The following is an 8,042-nucleotide window of genomic DNA, read 5'->3' as shown; positions in this document are numbered from 1 at the left end:
TTTTTTTTCTAAAATCATGCACGAAATCTCTATAATAGAGATGTAAAAATTTTATCCAACTTTTAGACAAAGAGAAGAGAAAAAACTCATGTCTAAATATGGATAAAAGATGGGAGAGAAGGTGTCCTAACAACCACCTTTGGTTGTTTGTAATAAAGAAGAGATAAGTGCAACCTTACCTCACGCCATGGAGCAATTCACCGTGCCCTCTCCCCTTATTTTTCTCCACACACTCTCCTCTGGTTTGGGTATCCAAAATCTGATCTCTATCAGCCATAATGCCTCATGTGGTCCATGGTTTAAATAGGTGAAAGGATAAGGTTTTTGGATAGGAAATAAGAGTCCAAGTAGCCTTGGACTCTCTCTTTATTATGCCGCCCACCCTTCTCATATTAGCGCCCAAGTTCTCATAGAAAGAAGGGATTTAAAACTCCTTCTTACACACTAAAAACTCATGAAAAACTTTTTCCTTTTTGGGTGTCCAAAAACTGGTTGGCGTGGGGCTTTCTTATGCGCATAGAGAGGAGGAGTTTAATCCAATTAGGACTCTTCTTTTAGGTGGCTGATTTAAACCAATTTAAATCCCCAACCAATCCTAATCATATTAGTAATTGATTAGATCCAAATAGATAAAAATCTAAATCTAATTTGGAGCCCAAAGTATTTAAATTAGATGTCACCAAATTAGAGGAGTCCTAGTCCTTTTGGACTCTCTCTTGGTGTTTAAGTCAAACTCAATTTAATCCTAATCCAATTAGAATTTAGTGTTACTCATGGAAAATAAAAACTTTTAGTCCAAATAAAAATTTAAATATTTTTATTTATATTCTATTCTAATTAGAAATTGAGTCAAATCTAAATCCTAATTCAATTAGGAATCATTCTTCCATGCAATTTAAGTTATCTCATAACCCAATTAGGTTTGATCAAATCAAACCCTTATCAAGTCAAATTAAATCTAATTTAATTAGACTTGATGCAAGCTCCATAACTTAATCAAATTGAGCCACTTAGCAATCTAATTGCTAATTAATTTTTTTTTAACTCACTAACTCTTTAGCGAGTTACTTAATGTACATTTTGTATTGGATCAATCATCAATCAAATTGATAATCAAATTCTATCATGATTCATAATCATAATTCAACCATCTGATCAGTCAAAAGTCTCTTTTGTGTGTGACTCCATAGGTTCTATTCTATCTGATAGTGAGATATATTGTGATCCCTATCACAATATCATTGAAACTCTTTTCAATGGGTTGAAACCGTTTCAACTCTAGCCATCACGGATCATCGATCATCAAGATGATGCTCGTGGATCTCACAATCTATCAGTGACACCTAGCAGTATGTAGTGGCAACACAGCAAAATAAAAGATGATGAACCTCTAGGTGCAGTTAACCTATGATAGAGTCCCTCTATCATGAGTTCCAACCAAATGGTAGGTCATAGATAAATCATCAAACCTCATCATCGGTCATCTGATAGATTCAATTAGCTCGAGTCCATATGTGATTTCTATAAAAATTTTTTTCATTAATCACACTGCTATGGCCATAGACTTAAGGACTCAGCTTTATAAATCTCATAAGACTATTCCCTTCTGCTAGGGTCGATAGATTTCATTTAAGTGCATATCCTACTCTCACAGTAAACCAACTATAGCCAACATCCACTATAAGAGCTCATTGAGACTCATGTTTATGTGTAGTCAAACTCCAGCAGCTTCACTGCGAGCAGTTGTAGCATCGCAGATCAAAGGATCAGTCATACAACTGTAGTATCGAGAAAGTCACTAATGAGTGAGCAGATATCTATGTGACTTCTCGTGTTGGTTATGCTCAATACTAGTTATTCTCTAACAACCACATGCACTCTCGCTCCAGTGTCACTACACCGCAGACTTGAGATCCATCTGTTCGGAGGAAGCGATCCGTACACTGGTCTATCTGGATCAATCACCATCTTCATGATGATCCTATGATCAAGAGCAATTTAGGAATTAACTATCAGTGATACACGTCTCAAATTCTCAACTCTTTGAGAATATGTGACATTATCTTGTTAATCCCTTGAATGATTCATGGACATATAAAATATGAATGAAAATATAAATACCTATTAAGTACAAAATTATATTTTAGAAATATGATATGCGTCAGCTAAGATTGACTTCTAAGGCATACATCCAACAGTCTTCCCATATCTTGGATCAATCGCAGTGCATCCCAAAGAAGCATGCTGGTAGGTGATGTCATTTGGCATGGGAGGTATTGGAAAGATCCGTCGCTCAGCTTGCTGAGTCGTAGTGATGGATGTCGGGGGTCGCTTTGTCATGGCGCTCCACAAGAAGGATCTTGGATCTTTCTAGAGGGCATCTTTTGCCCCCCCCAACCCCAAGTAGGCATAGCCTTCCTTCTCTCCTTGTAGATGCATCGTGAAGGTGAACTTGCTTTCGAGAACGATGAGGCCGACATCATCAAGTCCTCCATTCTTCATCGAGGTCGCATAGTCTTGATGGCTGGCTCGTGTTTCAAGTGTAGCGATCGAGCCTGTGTCATTTTGCTTTTTTCTTTTGCTGTAATGGACTTCATCCATTCTGTAATAAGTTTGCACGAGAGTTGGATAAAATATCTTTTTGTTGTGTCTGTCTGATGCCTGCATCGAATTGCTGCTACTCTTCCTATACGAGAGATCATCTATGAGACATCATTCGAAGTAGATTTATGTGGGCTTCTATTTGACACGTTTGCATATGAGAGTCACTAGGTAGTTGTCATGCCTCCGACCCAAGATCATGAACTAGAGGTTGTGTAAACCACCGCATACTTATGGAGAACTCTCTCCATAAGCATACAAGATATCTCATCACGATATCATAAACAACAGTGGAATAAAATTTAAATAATTAATGTTCAATCAAATATTTTATAAAATAAAATTTCAAAATTTTTCATCAATTTTAATAAATCTTAATTTAAAATAAAATATTAAAGTCTATCTCTAGTTCGCTCTCCCATATAGAACCTCCTTAAGTCAAGCTAGTCCTCTGAATCTGTAAAAATAGTAAAACATACAGTAATGAGCTAGACAATCAGTAAGCAATGTACTTTTTGACTAGATAAATTTAGCAACAATAATATACTAAAAATAAATATGCAAGGTGTATCTATTTAAACATATAGCATTAATTAATATAAGATCATTCACATTTAGTCTTTTCAAAATTTATTTTCAAATCTATAAATTGATTTCTTTCAAAAATATTCAGTTTCCCTCGACAGACATGAACTAATCACAATACTAGCGCATAACTCCTACTGACAGGATGTTGATATATCAGTACACAACCTCCATTGGTAGGGTGTCGATATGCCAGCGCATAACCTCCACTAGGAGGGTGTCAATATACTAGTGCATAACACCTATTGACAAGGTGTCGATATATCAGCACACAACCCTCACTGACAGGGTGTCAATATCTCAATGCCAAACCCCCACTGGTAGAGTGTTGATATACTAATATATAACTTCTGTTAGTAGAGTTTCAATACATTGTCAAGCTGAGTCAAAATCTATCTTGATTCAAATTTTTTTAATAAATTTAATTTTGTATTTCAATTGAATAAATACATAAAATCATCTGAAATCAAAGTTAATTGATCATAATTCCATAATGAAATCAATACTTTCAATGATATAATAGATTTCATTAATAAATATCATGCTTCATATTCACAAATCACAAATAATATGATTCAAAATTTAATAATATAAATACTATATAATTTATCGATAAATCTAGAAAAAAATTTATATTATTTACCTCAAATGTACTTCAACAAATCCACATAATTTTTAAAAATTATTTTTCAAAACCTAACACCTAAAATCATACTTTTATTAAACTTAATTATAATTATTTTTAAAATAAAAATCTTAAATCCTCATAGGACTAGCTAGCTATGCAGTAGCATTCGATATTCAATCAGTCTAATCTAGGGTATTAAATCGATCTACTACAAATTAACAATTAAGATAGGATGCTATGATGAAATCGATGATGAAATCTTATGATGTTCAGTTTGATGAAGGTGGAGACCGACAAACTGTCTGACAGTCAATGGGCAAGATCTCTTCACAAGGATCAATCAAGGCTATTAGAGAATTTTGCTAAAATCTAAAAAATTCTAGAAAAAAGAAATAATCCAAAAAGAGACACTTTTAATGAGAGAAACTTATAAAGAGAGAGTGAGATTTTTTTAGAGAGAGAAACTAGAGAGAAGGTGGAGAGAGAAAGTCATACTTTTTAGAGAAAGAAAGTGGAACTCTAGGAAGAGAGAAGGGAGAGAGGGAAGAGAGAGAATATCCCTCTTCTCTTTTCTTTTTTTCTCCTTTTCTTTTTTTTGTCTTCTTTTCTCTTTTTCCCTTTTTTCTTTTTCTTTTCCTTGTCTTTTTCTTCTCCTTCTTTCTTTCTTCTCGTGGGTTCTTATGTTGCAACAGGGGATCGTATGGTCCCTCTTTGTTCTTCAAATCGAAGGTCATGGTGGGCATGATAATGGCCGATGACTGTTAGGACTGTGACAACGTAGCCTAAGAAACCCAAATGGACGGTCAGTAGTGACCATTAGCTCCAGAAAACCAAAATGATGAGGGACGGAAGCAAAGGATAAACAGAGGCTCTCTTTTTCAAATTTTTTGATGAAACTAGCAGTCGGTGGCACTATCTATCATGATGGTAAGGATGGAAAAAGAGAGACGAAGGAGAGATGAGGCTTATCTTGGGCTCCAATGGCCTCTTTAACCCAGTTTCTGACAGGCACAATAAAAAGATTCTGTGAAGAAATTCCAGCAATCCCCTCATCTATTTGGACTCAAATCTTAATGGGAGGAAGAGGGAAGACCCTTCCCCTTTAAATAGGGCCAAAGGGGAGGAGTTCCATACCTTCCCATGGGAGATTTTCGATTCCATTTAGAAGTCATTTTGATTCCATTTTCGATTCCATTTATGGGAGTCTTCTTCAAATTTCTTTTTTTTTCTCTTCTATTTTTTTTCTACTTTAAGATTTATGCGGTTACTTAACTAGGTTTGGGGTATCACATTCTTCTTACTTAAAAAGAAATTTTATTCTCAAAATTTTTCTCGTTCAAGTCTTTAAAAATTCTAATTTACTTTTACCTCAAGTCATAGTTATTCTCTAATTTCAAACTTGAATCTTTCATCATCATATCTTTTAAATCAAATTGCTATTCTGATCAGTCTAAAAATAATTTTGACTACTATATTTCCATTGTGCATTGATTCAAATCCATTAATGCACCTGTGTCAAATCTAAGTTTCTAAGTTATGTTACAATCAATGTTAGTCATTGTCCTGATGTCCCTAGTGTCTACCCACCTACACTCATGTCTGATTCAATATATTATAATTTATTCATTTATGTTCTAATGCCATATTAATTGTCATGCCCCCAACTCGAGATCACGAATCGAAGGTCATGACAATTATCGCATACTTATAGAGAACTCTTCCATAAGCATGCAAGACATCTCATCACGATATCATAAGCAACAGCAGAATAAAATTTAAATAATTAATATTCCATCAAATATCTTATAAAATAAAATTTCATATTTTTTCATCAACTTTAATAAATTCTAATTTAAAATAAAATATCAAAGTCAGTCTCTAGTTCGCTCTCTCATATAGAACCCTCGAGTCAAACTAACCCTCTGAATATGTAAAAATAGTAAAATATAAAATAATGAGCTAGACAATCTAGTAAGTAATGTACTCTTTAGCTAGATAAATTTAATAATAATAATATACTAAAAATAAATTTGCAAGGTGTATCAATTTAAATATACAATACTAATCAAAATAAGATCATTCAAATTCAATCTTTTTAAAATTTATTTTTAAATTCATAAATTAATTTCTTTCAAAAACATTCGGTTCCCCTCGATAGCCATGAACTAATGATAGTATCAGCATATAACCATCGATGGCAGAATGTCGATATGCCAGCACACAACCTTCACTGATTGGGTGTTGATATACTAGCATACAACCTCCATTAGCAAGGTATCAATATACTAATGCACAAGGCCCACTGACAGGGTATCAATATGGCCACAAAAAACTCCTGTTGGCAGGGTTTCGATACATTGTCAGGCTATGAGTCAAAATCTATCTCAATTCAAATTTTTTTTTGATAAATTTAATTTTGCATTTCAATCGAATAAATATACAAAATCATCTGAAATCAAAATCAATCGATCATAATTCCATAATAAAAATAATGCTTTCGATAATGTATCAATAGGATTTATAATAGATTTAACTAATAAATATCATAATTCATATTCATAAATTATAAATAATATAATTTAAAATTTAATGATATAAATACTATATAATTTATCAATAAATCTAGAAAAAGAGTTGCATTACTTACCTCACACGTACTTTAACAAATTCACATAATTTTTGAAATTTATCTTTCAGAATCTAACACCAAAAATTATACTTTTATTAAACTTAATCATAATTATTTTTAAAAATAAAAATTTTAAATCCTTATAGGGCTGGCTGGCTATGCAATAGTACTCAACATTCAGTCGGTATAATCTAGGACGTTAAATTGATCCATTATAAATGAAGGGTCAAGATAGGATGCTACAATAAAATTAATGATAGAATCTTATGATACTCGATCTGATGAAGGTGGAGACTGACAAACTATCTGATAGTCAACGGACAAGATTCCTTCATGAAGATCAATCAAGGCTATTAGAAGATCTTTCTAAAATCTAGAAAATTCTAAAAGAAAGACATAATCCAAAAAGAGACACTTTTAGAGAGAAAAACATATAGAGAGAGAAAGTGAGATTTTTTAGAGAGAGAAACTAGAGAAAAAAAGTGGAGAGAGAATGTCAGACTTTTAAGAGAGAGAAAGTAGAAGTCTAGGAAGAGAGATGAATATCGCCCTTCTCTTTTCTTTTTTTTCTCCTTTTCTTTCCTTTTTCTTTTCTCTTTTTCCCTATTTTTCTTTTTCTTTTTTATTTTTTTTCTTCTTCTTCCTCTTACTTTCTTCCTGTGGGTTCTTATGCCAAAATAGGGGACTGTATCGTCCCTCTTTGTTCCTCAAATTGGAGGTTACGATCGGCATGGCGGTGGCTGGCAGCTATTGGGACTGTGATGGTGTAGCCCAAGAACCCAAATCGACGGTCGACAGTGCCCACTGGCATTGGAAAACCAAAATGATAAGGGGGGGAAGCAAAGGATAAATAGAGGCTCTTTTTTTCAAATTCTTTGATGAAACTGACGGCCGACAGTGCTATCTATCATAATGGAAAGGAGGGAAAAAGAGAGACTAAGGAGAGATGAGGCTTACCTTGGGCTCCGACGACTTCTCTAACTCGATTTTCGACAAGCATGATGAAAGGATTCTGTGAAGAAATTTCGATGATCCCCTCATCGACTTGGGACTCAGATCTTGATGGGAGGAAGAGGGAAGACCCCTCCTCTTTAAATAGAGCCTAAGGGGAGGAGTTCCACTCCCCCATGGAGGATTTCGGACTCCATTTAGGAGTCATTCAGGGAAGAAGACTCCTTATGGGAGTCTTCTTCAAATTTTTATTTTTTTTCTTCTTTTTTTCCACTTTAAGATTTGTGTGGTTACTTAACTAGGTTTGGGATATCACAGTGACAATACGGGGTCCTCGGAGGATTAGCCCCCTTATCATCATCTTGATTAATTTCGATGATTGATCTTGGTTGAGGCTTTCAGTTAGCCGTTTTAACCAGAAATTTGTGTGTTTTGGAAAAAGATGGTTTTATGGATAAGGATGAAAAGGTTCTAATTCTTACTGATAATAGACGTGAAGATTCTCGAAGTTCCATATTTGAGAGATTTAAGTCCTATCGAGGGTCTCCAGCCTGTACGCTCCAGATCAGATGACTTCAATAATCTGATATGGTCCTTCCCAGTTTGAGGGTAACTTGCCTTATTCTATGGATCTGAATACTTCAGCTC

At 34.2% G+C, this 8,042-nt stretch overlaps 1 protein-coding gene across 1 annotated transcript in view; it reads right to left on the bottom strand.

Annotated features, from left to right (window-relative positions):
* Window positions 1-8,042, bottom strand: part of LOC105035089 (BEACH domain-containing protein C2) — a 158,950-nt gene that overhangs the window by 5,516 nt on the left and 145,392 nt on the right. The window lies entirely within an intron of this gene.

Source organism: Elaeis guineensis, chromosome 4, assembly GCF_000442705.2.
Source record: "Elaeis guineensis isolate ETL-2024a chromosome 4, EG11, whole genome shotgun sequence".
In the NCBI taxonomy this organism is placed as follows: domain Eukaryota; kingdom Viridiplantae; phylum Streptophyta; class Magnoliopsida; order Arecales; family Arecaceae; genus Elaeis; species Elaeis guineensis.
This window is presented reverse-complemented; position numbering and strand designations above follow the sequence as displayed.